Source organism: Strix uralensis, chromosome 7 (assembly GCF_047716275.1).
Source record: "Strix uralensis isolate ZFMK-TIS-50842 chromosome 7, bStrUra1, whole genome shotgun sequence".
NCBI classification, from domain to species: Eukaryota; Metazoa; Chordata; class Aves; order Strigiformes; family Strigidae; genus Strix; species Strix uralensis.
Window position 1 is genome coordinate 20,925,511 of NC_133978.1, and position 21,055 is coordinate 20,946,565.

The following is a 21,055-nucleotide window of genomic DNA, read 5'->3' on the forward strand; positions in this document are numbered from 1 at the left end:
GTAGAAATCCTCTTCTGCCTTTCACTCCTCAAATTAGAGTGGGGACACTTCTGATATTAGTGACTCTTCACCTTGTAGAAATGATGGAGCTATGTTGGTGCTGTGCCCTCATAATGTATATCAGTTCACATCAGAGGAGCCTACAGACTTTAAAAAATTCATTGTGTCTTCTCTTTCTTCTCCTTCCAAAAGATAGATCAATTCCTTTATCTGCTTTACACAAGTGTGAGGACACTAAGACACAGAGATGGGAGCAGTCTTGCCCAAGGTCACATTGCATAGATTATCATGGCAAGAGTCACTCATCAGTTGCTGTGAGTGGTCCAGCAGAGGAAAATATGGCCCAGCATCATATATTCTGCTACCATCACTGCACTCTTTCAGATCCACTCTGTGATCATCAAATACTCTTGCTGTCTCTGACAAGCAAAAGCAATGGAGACACTGGTCCAAACTGAATTCTGGTGCCACAGACATTGAAGTCCTTGCAAAGACAGGAACTTGGGGTGTCACTGGCTGTAGATGCCCCAGGTTTCTGAGAAGATATTGCAAATTGTGTCACATGCATCTTGTGGCTGGTTTTCCCCTATCTTGGGGTCATGTGCAAGAAAACAAGTAAGTGGCTGGAAAGGCAAGGGGAAAAGAACAGCTGTTTTCCTGGGGCCCTGGAGGGAGGAATAAAGATGTGGGGGTACCTGGGGTGGCCATGGAGCAAAAAAACCGAAACCCCTTTTCACCCATTCGTTCTGCATTTTCTACTCTGTGGGTCCTGCTCCCTTCTTCCCTCACCCTCCCCCAGCTTGCCTAGTAATTCAGGAAGAAGAGGCCAAGGAGAGTAATATCGTGCTGGAGATAGGACTGGAAGGGCAGTAATTTAGAATCAGAAGCTTATAGTATTATTGCCTGCAAAGCCATTCATGGGAAATGATTCCCCCCATCCCCATTCCCCTCCCCTCCCCATCCCGCTCTCCTTGCTCTGCAATAACAATAACAGAAATGCCTTCAGGAGGCTTTTCTACTCAAAATGCAGGCAAAGGAGTGCTTTTCTTCACCACCCCTCTTCTTTCCCTACTCTTCCCCCTGCACTCTCTTGTCCCCCCTGCCTCCAAGCCTAACCGCTGCTCCCTCCCTTCTCCCTCCCCCCCACCACAGGATAAAAAAATAAAAATAATAATAGGGGTAATAAGAGAGGAGGTAATGGAACGTTCTCCAACTGGGCACATGTCAGAAGCCATTATATGTGGTGCAGATTTGCATAATTCAAGAAGCATCAAATTAAATTTGCATAATTCCTTTGATTACACTTGTTATTAAATGTAAGTGACATTGATTTACAAAATGGCCCAATATAAGGTTAATAGCAAATGTCACCTTCCAGCAGGGTGAATAGGGTGCGTGTGTGGTGGTGGTGGTGATGGAGGAGGGGGAGAGGGGGGCCTGGGGAGGAAGGCAAGCAGACAATTGATTTCTGCTCCTCTCTCTTCCTTAAAGGGCTCAGGTCTCCTTTGCAGAGGAGCCCTTGGCTCTCCGAGGGCTGCGTTTGGCTTTCATGTGGACACAGTGTCATTAGGAAAGCCTGCCAAGTGGCATCGGTGCTGTGACTCTGCTACATCCTGCTCTGTGCCGAGGCACAGCATGGCCGCTGAGCCAGCTCCCGAGGGGAGCCAGGCAGGGTGCAAGGAGCAGGGAAAGCCAAAAAGCTGTTCTCCCAGGCCCAGGCGTGCTCGGTGATCAGGAAAAGTGGCTTGGAAGGCATCTTTATAGAAAGCTCTCATTGAGGCAAGTTTTTTAAAATGGTGTGTGAGCTGGACCTGGGCTGTTGCCCACTGGCAGGACACCCTGCACATCTGCTGGGAAAGCACTGGGAGGGAATGAGAGAGATGCTAGGAGCAGTGCCTGAAATGCCAGACTCTGATGGCAGGGGTTACATGGTAAAAACACATCTCTGATTATGGAAAGACCTATAAGGTATATATAGACCTGCAGCCAGAAATGAAAGACTCTGTGAAGTACATACAGAGCCAGTGGTGATACAGGCCCATCACCATTGTCCCCTTCCTCAGGCTGGTGTGACAGGACCTGGGATCAAACACTGCCAGGGTACCCTGGGGGTTGTGACAGGAGTAATAGGTACATTTTACTAAGATGGACCTCAGACCATCCAGAGCACTTGCCTTGTGAGTAGGTCCCATCCCTGAATGTCTTTTTGCCACTCTTTGTTCTGTATTTTTCTGCAGACAGGGAGTGTAATTTCATGCAGGGAAACTGACTGGTAAGCTGTGCGGGCACCCCAGGACTATAGTGATAAAAAAAAGTTATACATGTACCAGAACTGCTTGAATAGCAGACTTTCTAGGTGCAGGCAGTTTCAAAGACACACATACATTGTTCAAAGACAAACCATAATCTGGTTTCAGTTCTTGCTGAAACTTTTCTTGCAAATCAAGAGGCTGAGGGGAGGGCAGAACCCACAACATCCCTTTTGATTAAATTAAATGTCTTGTTCAAGGTGAAAAAGGATGCTTCTTTTGGTGGTGGAGCTCTGTAAACATTGTTTAGTAGCATCCAAATAAAATTAGAACTAAATGTCACTCTGAACCAACCATCAGAAGGGTTTTTTAGAATATCTCAAAAGAAAAGGCACCCAGTTTTCTAGAATATTTCTTTCAGGGTTTTTTTTTTTCTTACTTTGAGCAACACCAGCTGCTGTAAATGCCATGAATTCACAGGATGCTCCGACCAGCTCAGATGTGAATTTTCCTAAGAAAAAGTGTCCCAAGGAGAAATATCTCTCAGTTGATGTCCATGTCTCCATGAAAGAGATGAAGGCTAGCAGTTGGTGGGGAAAACGCCTGATCCCAGGCCCAGTAACATCATCTGCAAGGGAAGCTGTGATGACAAAGCGAACATTAGTGATAGAGGCTTTGGAGCACCTATTGAATGTGCTGGTATTAGAGCTTTGACAACCACAGAGAAGTGTTGTTTATATAGAGTGAAAAGGGTAGCAATGACAAGATATTAGAGCACATGGGCTGCACAGGAATCCCTCACTTATAATGGCAGGTGGTGGGGATTTTATGCACGTTCTGGGATGTATACTGATGATAGGCAATATTTACAGCAGGAGGGGTACAGTGATTGGTTTATAATTCCAGGTAGAGGCTTTTCAGCCATTTGCAGCTGATTTTCATATTCTGCTGATCAGTCCTCTGAAGCTCTAGAAGTCCATGCCCAAGATGAAATCAGTGCACTCATCTTTCAGATCCCAGCATAATACCATGAAGCCAGGTCTCATAATCTAGATGATCGTCTAGTGAATGAGAGATGTGAAATGTATTTTATAGGCCTTTGGGCAGTCTAAAAGGAAGCTGCTGTATGAACACTTCTAATGCCCTGCACATTGCCCCACATCCATCAAAGAACATTGCCTTGCTCTGTCCCAGGCATCCAATGCTTGCTCCACAGAAGCATTTATTATGACTCTCCTGAACCCAGATTCTCAAAGGTGCCCAGTGATTTGAGGTGTCCATCTTCAGACAGTTGAAGAGAATAAAGCACTTTTGTAGTGGCTAATGGCCCAGGCCTGTGTCCCATTCCTGTTGTGTGAATGAGGAAAGAAGATGAAGTGTCTGTATTTGGTGGACAGACACGGAAGGGTGGATGGAATATTGCACACACCCTGAATTCCCTGGGAGTGTGAAGGAGGTGTCTTTGTGTGATGCCAAGGGATTGCTCTTTACTTTGAATATTTGTGTCTTTTGAGCAGGTTTTGTGCTTCCCTCTGCAAAGCAGTGTTCCCCCGCGGCCTGATGACAGGCCCCTTAATGCAGAAAACGCAGGTTGTATTCCCAGCCCTGTCAATCCAGTGCTCTCCACTGTGTTCCTCCCACAGCCAGGCACATCTTGGCTGCAAACTCTTCAAAGCATGGCCGACGCCTCCGTGTGCTCTTGCAGAGCGCTCGACACAGTGGTTCCCCAGGTGCGTGCCTCTTGCCTCCCTGCTGGGGCTGACAGGGGTGTTTGAGAAGGAGAGGAAACATGCCCAGACTCCATCAGGTTACATCCACCCTCAATGCATTACCTGAAAACTAGCTGCTGGCAACCCGGTTTTGCATGGTACCGGGAAGGGTGTTCCTCTGCAACAGCACTGGCTTGAAACTCAGGGTCAGTCACGCTCCCTGGCCATCATGCCCCCTCCAACATGGTGATGTGGAGAGCAAGAGGTTTTTTTTAAACATGGATTAAGGGCCTGTGATATTTGCTGCTAGTTTGGAGGTGCAAAGAATCCCAGCCCAGGCATGGCTGGTGCTCACATGCTCAGTCACATCCTGAGGTATTTTCATGCCAGCATAAGCCATAACTCTCCCAGGTCAAAGCTGGCATGGGCAGAGGCAGTTAGCTCTGGCAGCTGCTCCTGCTGCTTTGCCAGGGGAGAGGGTCATTTCTTTTCCCTTCCTCTCTCTACTTTGGCAGCTGCTGGGCTGGTCCAGGGCTCCCCTTGCTGTTGGGAAGATGGGAAGCCGAGCTGGAGACCCTGAAAGCTGGCAGCGAGCAATCAGGCCGCGAAGAGAGAGAGACTCTTATTAAGGGTAACCCTGGCTCTGGCTGACAATTGCTGACATCGTCATATTTAGCACCCGCATGCAGCGAGCCTGAGAGACGCTCACTCACTGGGTGAGCCAACTGCAAATTAATCGTCAGTTCATTACTGCTCTGTGCCTTTCATCCTGACAGCAGCCTTTCAAACGTGGATATAATTGGAAGGGTCCATGTGGCAGGAATTTGGTGAGGGCTGGGAGGGGGAGCTGAGGTCTCTCCCTCTTGCTCCTGCTCTCCTTTCCTCTCTCTCCCTTCTCAGGCTGAGTTCTGGGAACAAACAGCAAGCTTAGGACAGGCTGATGAAGGAAATTAATCTCTTCTGCCCCTGTATCTCGCCCCTGCCACCTACAACCCTTGACATACATCGAGGTCTTCGTACAGGGAGATCTGTTTGCATCCAGGAGGTTCCCTCAAGCTATAATTACCCTCAGCTTGCAAACAAAGTGTGCAGAGTAGCAGGGTCGCCTGCGAGAACTTGAATATGTGCATCATTGTTATTGCTGGTGGTGGGTATTACTGTTGTTGTTATTACTGTGCTGCTGGGAGGCCCCGTTGCTGCACTACACAGAGAGAGTGGAAAGTGCATCTGCAGCCATGGAGGGTTGTACAGGCAAGGGCCAAGACTGAGGAGCTGAGTTTGAGGAATGGGGGGAGAAATGACTCCCAGCATCCTTGGGAACTCATTCTCTGAAAAAAGAAACGAGCCCTTGGATTTTATTTGTCACAGCACGGCATGGGGCACTGTTCTGAACCTTGGTTTCCCCACCAGTCAGGATGATGTAAATATGCTCATCCTTGTCATGGGAACAACCACCCCAGGGACACCGTGGAGTGGAGTTAGTGTCTGCTTCTCCAGAGCATGTGGCAGGAGGGGGCTGCTCTGACATGGCCATGGGGAATGAAATCCCCCCAGGGGTGGACATCCAGGGCACTGGAAGTGTGGGACAGGATGGGGTTTTTGTTTGTCTTTTGGCTGATATTAGAAAATGGTATTAAAAAAAATTGATTGTCCTGTTTGCCTTATTTAAAAACAAATGGAAGGGGTTTCTCAAAACTCTCATTTTGTAATAGGAAGCCATGCTTGCAGGCAAGTGATGGAGCTGGCTAGGGGCAATCAGGGAAAAGGGTTTTTTTCAGAAACCCCTTTGGAGGGAAATGGCCTTGAAGCACTTCTGGGAATTTGTTTTCCTCCTTTTTTCAACTTCTGCTGGTTGATGTGCAGGCACCTTCCCAGTGGCCTGCTCTGGTGCACCCATCTCCTTCAAGCTCCCTCTGCACAAGGGTCCGGCTCTGCCCTGGGGGATGCAGCAGCTGGGGGATCATGGAGGGAACCTGGTCACAGACTGGCAGGGAAGGCTGGGGTCTGTGTGGACCAGGTGCCGGCTGGAAAGGACCTGGGAAGGGTTAAGCATTTCCAGTAATCTGTTTTGTAGCTTCCTGAGTTGTGTTAATTTGCTTCCCTCAGTGGTCTAAAGGATGAGGCTGTGGTGCTTCTCCATGAGACAGAGGGAGTCATGCCGTGGGGACTCCGACCCCCCTTTGCCGTGTCCCCCCCTGCTCCTCCCGTGCAAAAGTTATTGTCGTATTCGGTGGAGTCTCAGGTAGGCAGATGAATGGGAAATGTTCCTCTCCATTACTAGCTGCACTTGACTGGAGTCTCATTACATTACGATGGCGCTTTAGCAGGCGAATGGGCCTTGCGTCTGGGTTCCCAGCACCCCTCATACCTCCCTGATAACGTAAATTACCCTCCGCCTCATTGCCTCAAATGATCAAACATCAAATTGCTAGTAAAAAAAAAAAAAAAAAAAGAGGAAAAAAGAGAGAGAAAAAAAGAGAGAGAGGAGGGAAAGGAGAAAAACTGAACAGAACCATGGGTTGAATCTAGATGGTTTGTCAGCAACAAGAGACGAGTCAATGGCTCTTAAACACTTGCTAAAGATGAATCCATTGAAGGCTTTGAGCACGGTAATTTCACTGACATTAAAGTATACCTGTAAAACCCAAACAATGCTTTATAACTCCAAATTACACCAGTCAAGATCTGCTACTTCAGAGCACCACTTATTTCTTTTGGTCGAGGGAGGGGAGACTCACAGGTAACCTGTGTTTCTCCATCAACAGACTTCAGCAATGCTGAGGAGACAGTGAGGCAAAAACATGCACACAGTATAGATTTGTTGTTGATTTTGTGGTTGATCAATGTGCCAAATCCTCTTCCCTCCTTTTATCCCCCTCTTCCTGCCCCCTGACAAATTTTTCAAGCCAGAAGAATGTCTCCAGGATGAACAAAACAAGAAGGAGAAAAAAAGAGGGAGAGGTGTCGGGAGGGGAGGGAACAGAGCAGGTATGCACAGGGCTGGCCGACTCTGTGCAGAAAAATGTGGATCTCGGCAGGGTAACGAGGCGCAGTGGAAAGAGGAGGCTATACGTCTTTTCTCAGTATTTAAACGTGTGCTTAATATGGCGCTCAGTGGAATGGTTAATCTGCTAATGCTGGTAGTGTTTGCTGTAGTACTCAGAGAAATGTTTACTGCAGTATTTCATGGGGATTGTGTTCTGGATGGCACAAAAGGAGGAATCGCTCTAGCGTACCAAGAAAATGTTCATTGCAAAATATACTGGAATATTAAGAGGTTTATTTAGTGGCGTACTTAGTATAATATGAAAAGAGTTAAGTACAGAGTGTTTTATTAATATTTTTGGGGTGTGGATGAATTTCAGTGCTCAGGAAGGTTATGGAGAAGCAATTCCAGCAAAGGCTGGTTTTATTCATGGATTTATAGATCTTAAGACCATAAAGGACTCTTTGATCAGCTAAGCTGACCTTCTGTATAACACAGGTATATACAGCGTGGACATACCTCCTGATTCAGCAAAGCACTTTAAGCACTTGCTTAAATTTAAGTATTTGAGTTGCCCCGTGGAAGGCAGAGAAAATAACCCTATTGAATCAATGGGACTATTCATGCCCTTAATGGGAAGTGGGTGTTTAGGCATTTGCTGAATTGGGACCACAAGAAGATAATGCAGCTAAATGAGTAATTCATAGCCACCCATTTATTCAACTGCTTTTGCCTTTTTTTCTGCTTGTGGATTGCTCTGGAGCCAATCGCCATTTCCTGCAATGTATTCATTGTTTGAAGTCATTCACTGAATAATTTCAGTGAAAACTCTTTCTTGATAGCTTGCTCATAAACAGTTCATTGTGAATAAGGGAATATACGCATACATTTTAAGAATGTGTGAGCGGGCACAGGCTTGTGTGTGTTTGCACTAAATATGTGACACACATGCATGTACACACACAAATGCAGGGTTAAGATCTTCAGCTACAATAAAAGACACAGTTCCCTGATGCTGGTGAGGTTACGCTGATTCTGCCCAGCTCACTCACAACCCCACTTCCCAGTTTCAAGTTGCCTTTGTTTTGAGTGGACCCGTAATGTTTGTGACCCCTGACTGCATGCAGTGAATCTTGAGGTCCAGTTTCCAATGCAAATATTTACCCAGGGAATTTTTTTAATGTGCTTTTGTGATTTTTCTCCTCTGCCCATTCATTACACACTGGTTTGCATCACATCTCTGACTGTAAAGTGATCTGCTGGAAATTTTGCATAAAGTGAAATGGAAGAAGGTACAAAATTAGTTGGAGTGAACTCAGCAAATTAACATCAGTGTTGGTGTACCTGAGCCAGGCCCTCCATTCCCTTTATTTACTCAACTGGTCATGAATCAGTTCTGATTTATTATGAATGCGCTGCTTAGGGATTTTCCAAATCAGCCAGGGCGTATCTTCTTCAAACAAGTGTGTTTGCAAACTGCTTGTGGCATGGAATCGGTCAATTAAGTGACATGGCATTTTTTTAAACAGGAATGAAATTGAAGAACAGGTACTATAAATGAGGCTGGAAGCTTCGCTGGTGGAATTGTGTTTGTGCAGTGGCCAGCTCCAATTCTCATGCAGACCTTACTGTGCATTATGCATTACAACATGGGAATAATTTGTTTCTGGTGCAGGCTGCCAGATATACGTTCTTCCTAAAAGTCACACTGCTTTTTAGGATTTACTTACATTTTCAGGAAATCAAAGGACTTACTGTGATATTTAGGAGTAGAGTACAAATACAAATTAAGAACTGAACATGGTGTTTCCTACATTTCAGTTTATTTTCTTTCTTTACATTCCCCTTAGCACCAGAGAGGGATGTGATGGAAACTAGATGCGAGCCAGGCAATGGCAGCATTGGGGCAGTTCATCTCAGGACGGTTCATGTGTGTGAGATAAGTATCAGTTTGAGATTTTCAGCAAATGACATGTAGACAGCAGGAACACCAAGGCTGCTGTAGGATACATGTGCTGGTGATGCTGCAGAGCTGATCGGATGCTCCACATTCTTCTCTTGGGCTCCCAGCAGCCGTGGCATCTGAAATTGCTTCTGAATGTCCCTTTCATTAATTTTCTTTCATTTATCCAACTGAAAATTAAGAGAGGTTTGGTTTTCCCTGATTAACCTAAAGTGGAATTTTTTCTAGATATTTCAGTAAAACAGAAGGCCGCTGTAATTTTTCCAGTCTGAATAAGACGTGTTGTTTACAGATGGCCACTGTCCTTTTTAGAAAAGCAGTTATGTTTCACAAAGGGAAGACATTTCAACATGAAAAAATCAATTATAATGATTCTTTTTCCAAAATAGAAAATGAAATATTTTGACTTTTCAAAATTACCCTTTCCTTTTCTATTTTACCCTTGTGGGGTATGATTGGCCAAATTCAGGAAGAGCTAGCAAACAGCCTGAGTCAGCTAAAAGCACAATTTATTCTGCAGATGGAAAAATTTTATTTACTGAAGTAAAAGAGAAACTGCAAGTCCCGATGTTGCTTTCCAAAAAGTTTGGTTGGTGTTGCTGTATCTGAGATGTCTTTAAAACAGAACTTACATCCTTCTGCCAATATTTGCATAACATTTGAAACAACAGGGAGCATTTGGAGCTATTTAATAAATGGAGGATAGGTTGCAAGCCTGGGAGGCTTGGTGTCTGACAGGGCTGTGTATGGTCCCTGGCAGACGTTTATTTACACTGTGGCTCAGTCCTAGTCCCGCCTGCCTCTGTCAATGTAGCTCTCTTTTTAATGGAGAGTTTACCACTTGTACATGCAAAGAGTCATTTAGCTGTTAGTTTTGTTTGCCAATACAGACTGTCCATTAGCTGTCTTAATCCTTTGTCTGTCCTAACAGTCTGAATCAAAAAAAAAAGTCTGTCTAAAATACTGTTGTAGATTAAAGAAATGCCCTTCCCCCTTTTTTTGTTTTCAAATGGAAATATCTTGCTTTACTCAAGTTTCCCCTTCTGAAAGTTGATGTATTTTTCATTGAAAAAAATGGAAACTGCTTGCAGAGAATTTGCAAAGGGAATAAAACCACTGATTTCTTTCAATGTTTTGCACAGAAAATGAAAACAATTTTCAGGAGCCATTCTGGGCTGAACTTTCAGCAGGTATGGGGATAAGTGGGACTAGTTTATGCTTATCCTACTCATCGACTTCCCAACATTGGATGAAATGCAAAATCAAATCCTGCAAGATGTGATCATTTAGGGTACTGTGGCATATTTTGAAACAGTAGGGCTGTTAGCCCCAGCATCTTGGCCAAATTCCAGCCTGGATAATTACATTCTGCCGGCCTATACTCCAGCCTGCAGTTCAAATAGAGGAAAAAAAAAAGGAGTTATCTTTTCTCCTCCAAGAAGTCCTGCTGTGTGATGACTGATGCTTTTCCACCCCAGAAGTAGCTTCATTTTGGGAAGCATTGCCTCCATGTTCCTACTTGTCTTGCCCATTGGATAAAAAACTCTGCGAAGATGCCCAGGCCAGCTCCTTTGTGGGAATAAAGCAGCAGAGCTAACCAGGATGGAGCTGTGGTGCTTTATGCCAGCCCCTTCATTACTATACAGCCTTCACTCTGTAAAGCCGAGAGTCCTACATAAGGTCTAGATCCCCTGCAATCCACAGACTGGAGTCTTTGTCTTTCTGGCAGCCATGGGCTGGGGGTACTGGTAGGATGCATGGCGAGAGGAGAGGACAGGCTGGCATCAGATGGGAAGAGGGAGGACTCACTGTCGGGCTTGACCCGTGCCTGTAATTTGTAAAGAGCATTTTTACACCAGATCAATGCTTTCCTCAGCATTTTAATGCACCCCATTGGTGTCCTTAAACTCTAATGATGCAGTCTGTGAGAAGCTGCCATTTATTACCCACAGATGGGGTGATAATTATTGACAAGATTGTAACTAATAATTAAACCCATTTACTCCTTTAAACAAGTTGGTGTGAATTATTTTCAGGGAGTTCTTTAGCAGGCCCGTGGTCACTCCTGCCACATGGTGATGCTGCCCAGGAGTGGGCCCACCACCAGGGATGAAGGAAGTCTGCTTGTGAAAGCTGGACCATTTAAATGTGTGGTGGGAGTCCTTCCTCTCCAATTCAGTGTGGGGCCCGTGCTTCTGGCTGTATTAGTAAGAGGTGTGTGAGCACCACTGTGCTCCCACCCAGTCCTCAGGGCTGTGCCTTCTGAGCCCCAGCTCCTTTCAGGACTAGGGCTGGGACTAGCGCTGGGTCTGCGCAAGAGACTTGGGTCAAACATGGAGCCAACGGATGCTAAAATCTATCCATGAGAACTTTCCTGATGGTTTGCCCTTCTCTTCCTGAGTATCTTGAGCCTGCCTCTTCTGCAACTGGAAGATCAATAGTTACACATTCCCCATTATTAGGTTTATTATTCCTCAGGTCAAAATCCCATTTCCATCCCAAAGCAAAGATGATGGGAGGGAAGGGGAAAGGATAATTTCTCCCTGCTTTTGTTTCTTTGGGCAGCAGAGAGATTATAAAAGAACTGTTCAACTCTCTAGTATGGTGTGGTACTCTCATGATGCTGAGGACTGAAACACCAGCCACTGACCAGCCTTCATGGTGGGGTGGTGGGTACCTGCAAAGGAGCGAGCATCTAACACTGGGGGCTAGTGCAGGTGGACAATTGCTGCTCTGCTCACCACTGCCATGGGTCACTGGGCAGAGGAAAATGTGAGTGGTCCTCTGTGAAGCTGGGCATGGCAGAAGTGGGGAGCAGAACAGCCTGTGCTGGCTGGTGTGGAGGCTGGTGGGGACGAGGCAGGGTGAGCAGAGAGCAGTTTTTGCAGCACCACACTGTTTGGAAGGCAGCCTGGGGGAGCTGCCTTCCCCTGGTGTACATTTAGAGGGAGGGTGTAAATCTAATCTCAGTGCTAGGGTCCATTAGCATTAGAGGGGAGTGCTGTATATGCATTCATTCCCCGCTCTCACCCCTGGATGACAGAGTACCCCCCTCTGTTGTCTGCTTTAGCGCAGGGAAAAGGCTGCCCATTAATTCTTCAGCAGCAGTGGATAATGCCATCGTAAGTCTTAGGTGCCTATGAATTTTGTGAGCATTTTACAGTAATAAATACCCCACACTTGTGCATATAATTAGTTGTGTATCCCTCAGTTGTTCCATCTGCGCTATGATCTATCTGTCCTTTTATGGAGGTGGGTCTGGTTCCTCCCCTTGCACTCCTGGTTTAGTACTGGTGTGGCTTGGCCCAGCAGCAGAAGCTCAGGACCTGGCAAAGAGATTTGTGTTAAGGGAAGAAGAGATATGATTATGGACTCAGGGATTTACTGTACTTTAAGTGGAAACCTGAGCTGAGAAGCTGAATGCAAAACAACCAAGTTGTTCCAAATAAGTCTCAGTATATCTGTCAGTGCCATCTCACACATCCCTCCATGTATACCAGCTTATACAGGCTATGAAAAGACAGTAAAAATGTATATCCACAAAAGTTTGTCTGCTTATTTGACTTTGTCTTGCACCTTCCCCTTCTTCAGTGAAAAAGACTATGGGAAGACTAGTAGCCTCACATCTACACATTGTAGGATTTTATCCCCCTTTTGTAAAAACTCCACTAAAGCCTCACACTAGCAGAATTTACTGTGTAAAGGTAAGCAATCACCCTGCTGTCTTAAACCTACTGAAGCCTAGATTCAACAGGCAAGAAAGTCAGGCTTTAGGGCTCCAAGTACTGGGTCAGAAAGACTGTGGCCACATGACACAAATGCTGATCTGATGTGAAGCCGATCTGCTAATGCAGATCCTTTCAGGGAGTGCTGACAGGTTAACTTCTCCTGGCAGACTCAATGTGCATTTGGTATTATTTGTCTGTGACTCTGACTTTATACCTTAAAATATCACCTGTCATCCCCCCATAGCTTGCAGAAGGCTGGAATAAAATTGAAGCTGGCACAGAAACTGTGCAGTGTGTGCTCTGGCTAACTTGGTAAGATGTGATGCTGTAAGGATGCCTGACCCAGGTCAGGTCTGTGCATCTGGCTGATCCCAAACTGTGCACATCTGGCAGCAGCGTCCACGGGAGCGTGGCTGAGGCTGGCCTCAGCCCTATCAGAGGATGCTCACACCGTTAACTGTAACCATCCCATTGAACTCAGAGGGACTATTTACATGCTTAAAGTTAATCACAAGCATAAATCTCTGCAGGATCAAGGCTGCAGAGAAAACTAACAGAAGACACTGAAGAGGCATATGTCAAATGGGGCTGTGGTCGAGAGCTCACTGAGACTTAAACATAACATTTGAGAAAATTAGTCCATTTGTTTCAGAGGCATCCTGTACATTGGCATGTAGTAATTCTATAATGGATCCTTTTAACCAGTCCTATAGCTGAAATATCCTTAACAAATATTTCCTTTAATAGCACTTAAAGAGGGAGTGCAGGGAGAGAAATTTTAAAGCACAGATGCATTATTGCTGAGTTCCAGTTTTGAGGGCTTTCAAAGTACCAAGGTAATTTTTCTCCAAATTTGGCTCAATATTTAACAAATCGAGTGAGATTAGGAAGCAACCTGAGGTCAACATTTTTAACCTGAGTTGTTTGTTAAATTGTCCCAGCTCTGCAATAACAATCAGAACAAGTGCATGTTGTATTCAAAGGTAATTCAAACAATCCTTGGAAACTTTATAATAAAGTCACTAATCTGGAGACCAAGGCTGGAACAATGGAAACAAGGAAGAAACCTTTCTGTGGGAGATGGGAAAAGCTTGCAGAGCTGGGATCTGGAATCAGAAGAAAAGTCAGATTTCAACCTTAGCTGTAGTAGTGATTAACTACCTTAACTCTAGTAATTGTTAATGAGCATTCAGCATGAGACAAACCAAATTGGCATTTGTACAGAAACAAGATGGTCAGGTTACATCCAACCTAAAGCAGCCCAGAAAAGGTGGATGTAAACTACACAGTGTGGAAGCAGCACTCTTCAAAGCATTTCTCAGCCTCGTGGCAACCTGCATGGTGGCTGCTGGATAGTAAAAAGACCACAAGGACTGCAACCCGTTGGATCACCAGTGTTAAAAAGAGGTCTTCAGGCACAGTTGGGTGCCCACTTTCACAGAAAAGAGCAATTTGCAGCTGCCCTCTTGTTAGAGCCTCCTGTGCTTCCCACCCTTCCCACCAGGAGCTGAGAGTGAACGCTGTCCCTCAGGTCACTCCAACAACTGCTCATCGTGGTTTAGCAGATAGATGATAATCAGGCTGTCCACATCACACAGCCCTTTGCAGATCACCAGCAAGGGCTCTCTAGGCCACCGGTGGCCCACGGCCCTGTTTCAGAAGCAACGTGCTATAATAATGTATCCCTAACCATGCTTTATACCAATAAGTAGGCTATAACCCTGTCAAGGTGTGCTGGTGACTCTATAAACCATGAGACCTGAATGGTCAATGGTCGAGTGGTTTAAAGCTGTCACCAGAATACTGAGATAGCCTTATAAGCCTTGTGCTGCATGGCTGGGGATACATTATTCACTATAATATATGGTAAGAAATACCTGCGCAGGGTCTGAAATGAACTGCTTTAGCCACTAGCCAGCATGGCTAGTGATCAGGGAAATCCGTCAGCATTTTCATGTGCAATGGAAGGCAAAAAGAGGCAGACACCGGGGGAGGGGAACTCATCTTCTCTGTGTAAAGAAATTGAGTTTTGTGCAGGGGGCGGAGGGCAAGCAGAACCAAGCATGGCTGAGCTCCTCACCTGCGCTTCCTGCAATAGGGGAGCAGCCAGGGCCGGTCACCTTCAGAGCTGTGCAGCTCCACGTTCCTTCCCCAGCCTGTTCTTCTCTTCTGTGGAGGACCCAGGAAGGACTTGGGCTGTCAGTTCAGAGCTGCTCAGGGGAGGCACGTGGGGACCACGTGTGAGGCTCAGCCTGAAGGTAGGGGTGTGTGGGCAGTGGCCAGGGATGTTGTGCAAAGGGCCATGGTCGTCATTTGCCAGGTGTCTCTGCTTTCCAACCTACCACCATATGTTGTTATGAGCATTACAGGGGAAGGTCTAAAACTGCCCAAGGTCAATTGCAAGCCAGTAGAGTAGTCAGAAATGGGGTCCTAGGGGCACCCTATGCTGATGGGTAGAGAGAGGTAGGTTGCCCCATCCGTGCTAAGTGTGTCTTGGGTAGCACCAAGAGGCAGAGGGAGGGGGGTATCCGTAGATATGTACCTGCAGACAGATGGTCCCAAGGCCAGAACCTGGGGCTCTGAGTTGATACCCAGCAATGCTGCATCTTCTTCCCTCCAGCCATGGCCAGGTTTGGTGTGCATGTGCATGGCTGCAGGGGTGAGGGAGGAGAAGGCAGGGGTAGGTCTGAGTGAAATAGGGTGAAGGGATGTTCTGAATCAAATGGCTGGCACATGAAGGGGGCAACGAGGGCTTTGGAGAGGCTCTGGAGGGGTTTATGGCTAAGCCTCTGTCACCAACAACCTTGGCAAATAGATTTCCCCATCCTGACAGCCTATGCTGCACCAGCCACAGGACACAAAGTCCCTGAGAGCATGCCCATGTGAGTACCCTTTGGTGGCAGGGATTGAAATGAGGAGGGCTTGGGGAATTTCATTAGGAGATGGAAGTGGAGAGAGGGAACCCCTCCTCCTGAACAATAGATGGAGCTAAATTTGCCTGAGGGACTTGGCTGGTTTGGTTTTTTTATTGTATATGCATATATACATATATATATATTCATATGTATATATATGTATTTCCACCCCCCCCCCAGCCTTTATTGGTCTTTATCAAGGACCCAGGGCCATCCTTTCCCATCGCAGTGCCAGGAAGGATGCTGGGAAGGGCCCTGAGCTGCCTGGGATCAGTAGCTGGGAGACAGGGGCTGGGGCGGAGGAATCCGGGGGCACCGAGCACAGGGCTGGCCACCCCCTCGGCTCACTTGTTATGTTAAGAGCCCATCGGCGGAGCAGGGGCCGTGGGGTGCAGGGAGAACAGAGGGACAGGCTCTGAATGCAGCTGCCCCGGCATCCTTCTGTTCTCCATATGGGTACATTGTCTGGCCCCCTCCCTCCGCGCTGCCTCTCCTCTCCCTACTGTGCTCATGTCAGATGTTGGTTTCCGTTTTTATTAAAACCCTTGGAGCAGCCAGCAGGGTGATGGGCACCAGGAATTTGTGAGGACGGAGGAGGAGGAGAAACAAGTTTGTGTTTGTCAAGTGGAAGCTACCTCACTCTGTCCTCCTCCCCAACCTCCCTCCTGGCTCCCCATCTGGGCTGGACCAGATTTGGCAGCTGGGGCATACGAGGCAGGGGGCAATGCAGCACTGGGGAGGGCAGATTCCCAGGGAAGCCTGCCCATCCCAGTCACCCCATCCCAAAATGACAGCCCTCCATTGCACCCCTGGGGGACAAGGTGCTGCTTCCTACCATACCCCACTGCAGACCAAAACCCTTGTCAAATAAAGGTTTTCCCTGTAAGGCCCACCTCACCACAGCGTTTGCCCCATTGTGCTGGTACAGGTAGGTGAATGGGGTCTCAGACGAGGGAGGGGCTCACTCTCTCCCTCTGTCCAGCTCTTGGCAGGCCTCATAGTTTCTAGGTTTTCAATCTGGTTTGGATCACAGTTTCTTGTAAAACCTGCACTAAGATCTCATCCCTTACAAGCCTATGCTTTTCTCTGCTATCCCATTACTTTTTTAAGCAAAACTTGTTTTAAAGAGCTACCATGCCCCAGAAAATGCTTCCTGTGTTATCACCCACCCAAAAGCAGTACAAAACACATTAGAAAGTCTCTTTTCTAGTGATTTTTTTATATTTGATGTCAGTGAAGATAAAACTAATGGTGTCAAGCAATGTAAGGAAGAGGAAGATTAAACAAAATCTATCCCCTGCAAAAACAAAGCAATCAATATAACATTATCCTGCTGCAGTGGCTTTCAACTTGCTTTGATTTGTGGATCCCTAGAAAATCTCTCATGAAGACTCAGCACCCCCCGCTGAAAATTCCCAAGCCCCAACTGCTGGAGAGCATGGGTGAAATTGCTTTTTCCACCCTCCTTACAATGAGTCCATGTTCTCCCAGGAATCTTCAGACCACAGGTTGAAAAATACCATCCTACTGGATACCAGTTCAAATGTAACTAAGACTAATTAAATAGGGAGCTTCCTGTTGTTATTGTAATACTCTCAGATCCGTCTTACCTGGAGAATCCATTTTGCCACATCTGAGAAGTTCACACAGGAACTTCATTGCTTTGGTCCCACCTTGCAAGCCTAGATGCTGCAGCAAAGAGATATCAAGTTCCTCTGTTCACCGAATAGGAGAAATGCATCAAATTATAGATGGCTGGAAAATTTCTAGACACATGTTTTGCTCTTGCAGAAAAAAAGGATTTTTGTTTTAAAGGTACTTTCCCCCCCCCCCCCCCCCGCCCAACAATCATAAAAAGAAATTATTGATCAAACTAAACGAAACTTTTTATTCTCTTATTTCCTATTTTTGTTTCTGCTTTGTGTTCTCTGTTTCATTTTGCATCTCTGTCTTCAGTTAAACATTTCTGCTGGAAAGGGGAACATCACCTGTTTTTAACTGGCCTAGTACAAGAAAAATAGGAATAAAGAAGGTTTGGTATTTAAGGTACAAAATATTTTATTTCTGTAGGCCATAGGCTGACACTGTCAATGTAACACTCATGAGATGTTGAAAAATTCAAGGTGAGAAGTTTAAACAACTGCAAACTTCTTCAGAATTTCCTTTTCATGAAAAAAGTGGAAATATAGCAGCACCTATGCCTGAAACTAGGGCTGACAACATTCAGAAGTATTGCTAAAAATGTTGAAACAGAAAAGCTGTGTTTTTTCCAAGTTGTTCTACAGATCTTTAAAGATGCTGCTCCATGAAATAATGAGTGGTTCATTCACCAACCCATCAGCTTGGGAAATATATGCAACACAAATTCATTTGTTTCCAGCTAATTGCACTTTCATTTTCTCCTCCTATCATTGCAAGGCTGTGCAGGCTAGGGTTTGGAGCGGTGCTTCCCAGGCTGTGCCGCACGTGCCATCCCCCATCCCCAAACCCCATCACGGTGGTACCTAGCCCAGCTAGGAGGTGCAGCTGCTTTCTTTGCTTGTGATGTTCTTCTGGAAAAAAAAAAAAGTATTTGGCACCTACAGGTTTGAAGTGGTCAGGGACTGGCAATCAGTCCTCTTATGTTTTATTCCTGGCTTCTGTCATTGGCATGCTGTACAGTTGTAGTCAAACAAATGAACTTCTCTACATCTTAGTTACCCTTTCTGTAAAATGAAGGTAATAATATTTATCCAGCTGGGATGCTGCAAGGAGTAATTAATGTGTACAAATCACTTTGAATTCCTCTAACGAAGTGCAAATTGTATTAGTCCCCACAGAAACTGGTAATAGGTTTGTATCTTCTTTCACTGAAGGTCTGACCTCAAACCCCTGGGGTAATCTTGAGGAAAAACTCTTCCTACTATTTGTATTACAGCTGCTCATAAGGATTCCTCCAAGGCCAGGATCCCCATTGTGCTCAGGGCTGTATGTTCGTACAGTAACATATGCCCCATGCTCTGGGGACCTTATCTTTAAACTGAGGAAAGCTGGGAGGAAGGATGCATTAACCCTATTTCAAAGGTAAACATCCAAGGCACAGAGAGGAAGCATCTTGCTGGTAGTAAACCTATGAACCAATATAAGTCTTTCAGAAGACTGTGACCTCAGATTGATTTCCCAACTCAAGATGAATTCTCACCTCTCTTGGTGGGACATCACTCTTTCCTATTTTGGTGAGCGACAGACCAGCCAGACAGCAATGGTTGGAGCTCACTTCTTATGGGATGCTTGGAGAGAGCAGTATTAGGGCAAGTCAAGATTCACAGAGGGAGGACACGAAGTCACTTTGGGTAGGGTAGGTGACCACTGGTCCTGTTCTTCCTCTCGTGCTCTTTTGGAGATCTGGACACATTCTGTGTTCTGATCTCTTAATACTTTCACGCATCCTTCTGCTATGGCAAGAAAGAGAGCAAGAGAATCCAAAAAGGACTGGTTAAGTTGGTTTTGTAAATCTTTGTGCATAAATATATGGGGAAATATGGATGTATCTCCAACAGTTCTTCTAACATTTGTCATATTCTTTGTTTGGCGCTGATGTAACTTAATTTCCTATTACTGCATCTGTACCTTGAATAGAGCAGTAAGTTGTTTCAGCACCAATATGTTGGAATTTTTCATTTTTGGGCTGATGAAATGGTCCAAAACTTGATTCCATTTTTTCCCTGACATTAGAAATCAGTTTAAATTGTGCCTTTTCTGGAGGAAAAATGGAGCAGAAAAAAAAGTGTGTCACAACATTCCCTGCCAGTACCAATGATGGGCTGATGATCCCGTTCACATTCTGTGTTTAGCTATAAAATACTGCTCTGTGAAAAGCTGCATGCTTCACAGGCACTGCTGATGTTTCATGGAGGAGACCAGAGCCAGTGATTAGCTTCCTGGCCTGCTGATCCTCAAGTGCATTGCTACTAAGCCCCTTCTAATGCCAGTACCCAAATGGGTCAACAGACTTTCTGGATGAAGATACCACCATTTTTACTTCCCCTGCTCTCTCAAAGGACCTCAGGCACTTGTTGTATGGAGGTCCGACCAGCAAGGAGAGCCCCTGATCCACAGAGGCACCTCCCACTGATTTCAGCACCCAAGAAGCAAACAAAGGATGTATGACCCAAGTGGTTTCATCGCCAACGGGATGAGATGAATGGTAAAGTTGTCATAATCAGACAACTGAGGAGAGAAAGACAGGGCTAAAGCCTCTGGGGATTTATTCATTCCACTCCACAGTTTTTATGGGACTGTGTTGATGTACACCAGTAGAAGACCTCAGCCTCTAACACCGTTAAACCATGGGCTCCTTTAGCAGTCAAGCAATCATGTGTTGGAAATGAGCCACCAAGACAGAGGGCTCCTTTCCATGGGAGATCCTTCCCGAGCAGCCGGCAGAAGCGGAGCAGGACTTCCTTTCCTTCACCTGCCCGCTAACTGCCTGTGCTGCACACCTCTCGGAGCTGGGGTCCCTCCTCCACTGGCCGACACTTGATTGAAGAACTGGGAGCTGTTTATAGGCGGTATCCAAAGATGCCTTTTTGAACATAGCATGTGCAAGGATGGGAGGATGAGGGGAGGGGGGTGGGGGAAGAGGAGAGGTACAGACACAGCACTCCTTGGCAGTGATTTATAGACTGGGTCAGGCACAAATTGACTCGTATGCAAGAAATGTAAATGGAATCGAGACTTTTGATGGAGAAGCTCATTTTCAGACTTAAACGCTTTAGATTAAACACACTCACACACAAATGCTGGCGGGGAGGGTGTTTTATATAATTTACATTACAAATCAATTCATTATCCACAGAGGCAGGTTGCACTGATTTTCAAGGATCGGAGATTTGATGAAGAGGATTCATTTCAAGAAATAAACCTTTTAAATTAACCGCAAGATGAGGGAAATTTCTTTATTTAAAAAATGCGCCAGCCCCTTCTTTGTTTCTTTTATTATTATTAATATTATTTTCCATCCGGCTCTGGGTCATTAAGGAGGGTCCAGAAGTCACAGATTGCCTTTCTGAGGGAGGAGAGCTGAGAACTTCGAATGTCACACATTTTGTCTGGCTCCGAACCCTTCATTTATTGCAACACAATTTGTTACCTGTGGTTGGCTCTGCACACCATTGTGTGCTATGCGCCAGGACTGATTTAGCAGGGAATGTCCTCTCCACCTTGAACTTGAGTGGGGAAAAATCCCTTGAGAGAGGAGATGAAAGAATCATGAAAGACAGACTTCCAGCTGCCTCAGAAAGGAAATGCCCATTGAGCTCTGGGTGAAGTAGCCTCAAGCTTTGGCAGGGTGTGGAGTTCAGGAAAGCCTAGTTATAACAAAGGCAGCTGGCTCTGTGAGGGCACATTTAAGATTCAGGGGTAAAGAAATGGAACAAAAGGAAGCCCCAGAACCAGCGTGGATCCTGATGACCCATCCTGCCCTAGAGGCGTGCAGAACACAGTGGACAATAGCCAGGGCTGGAG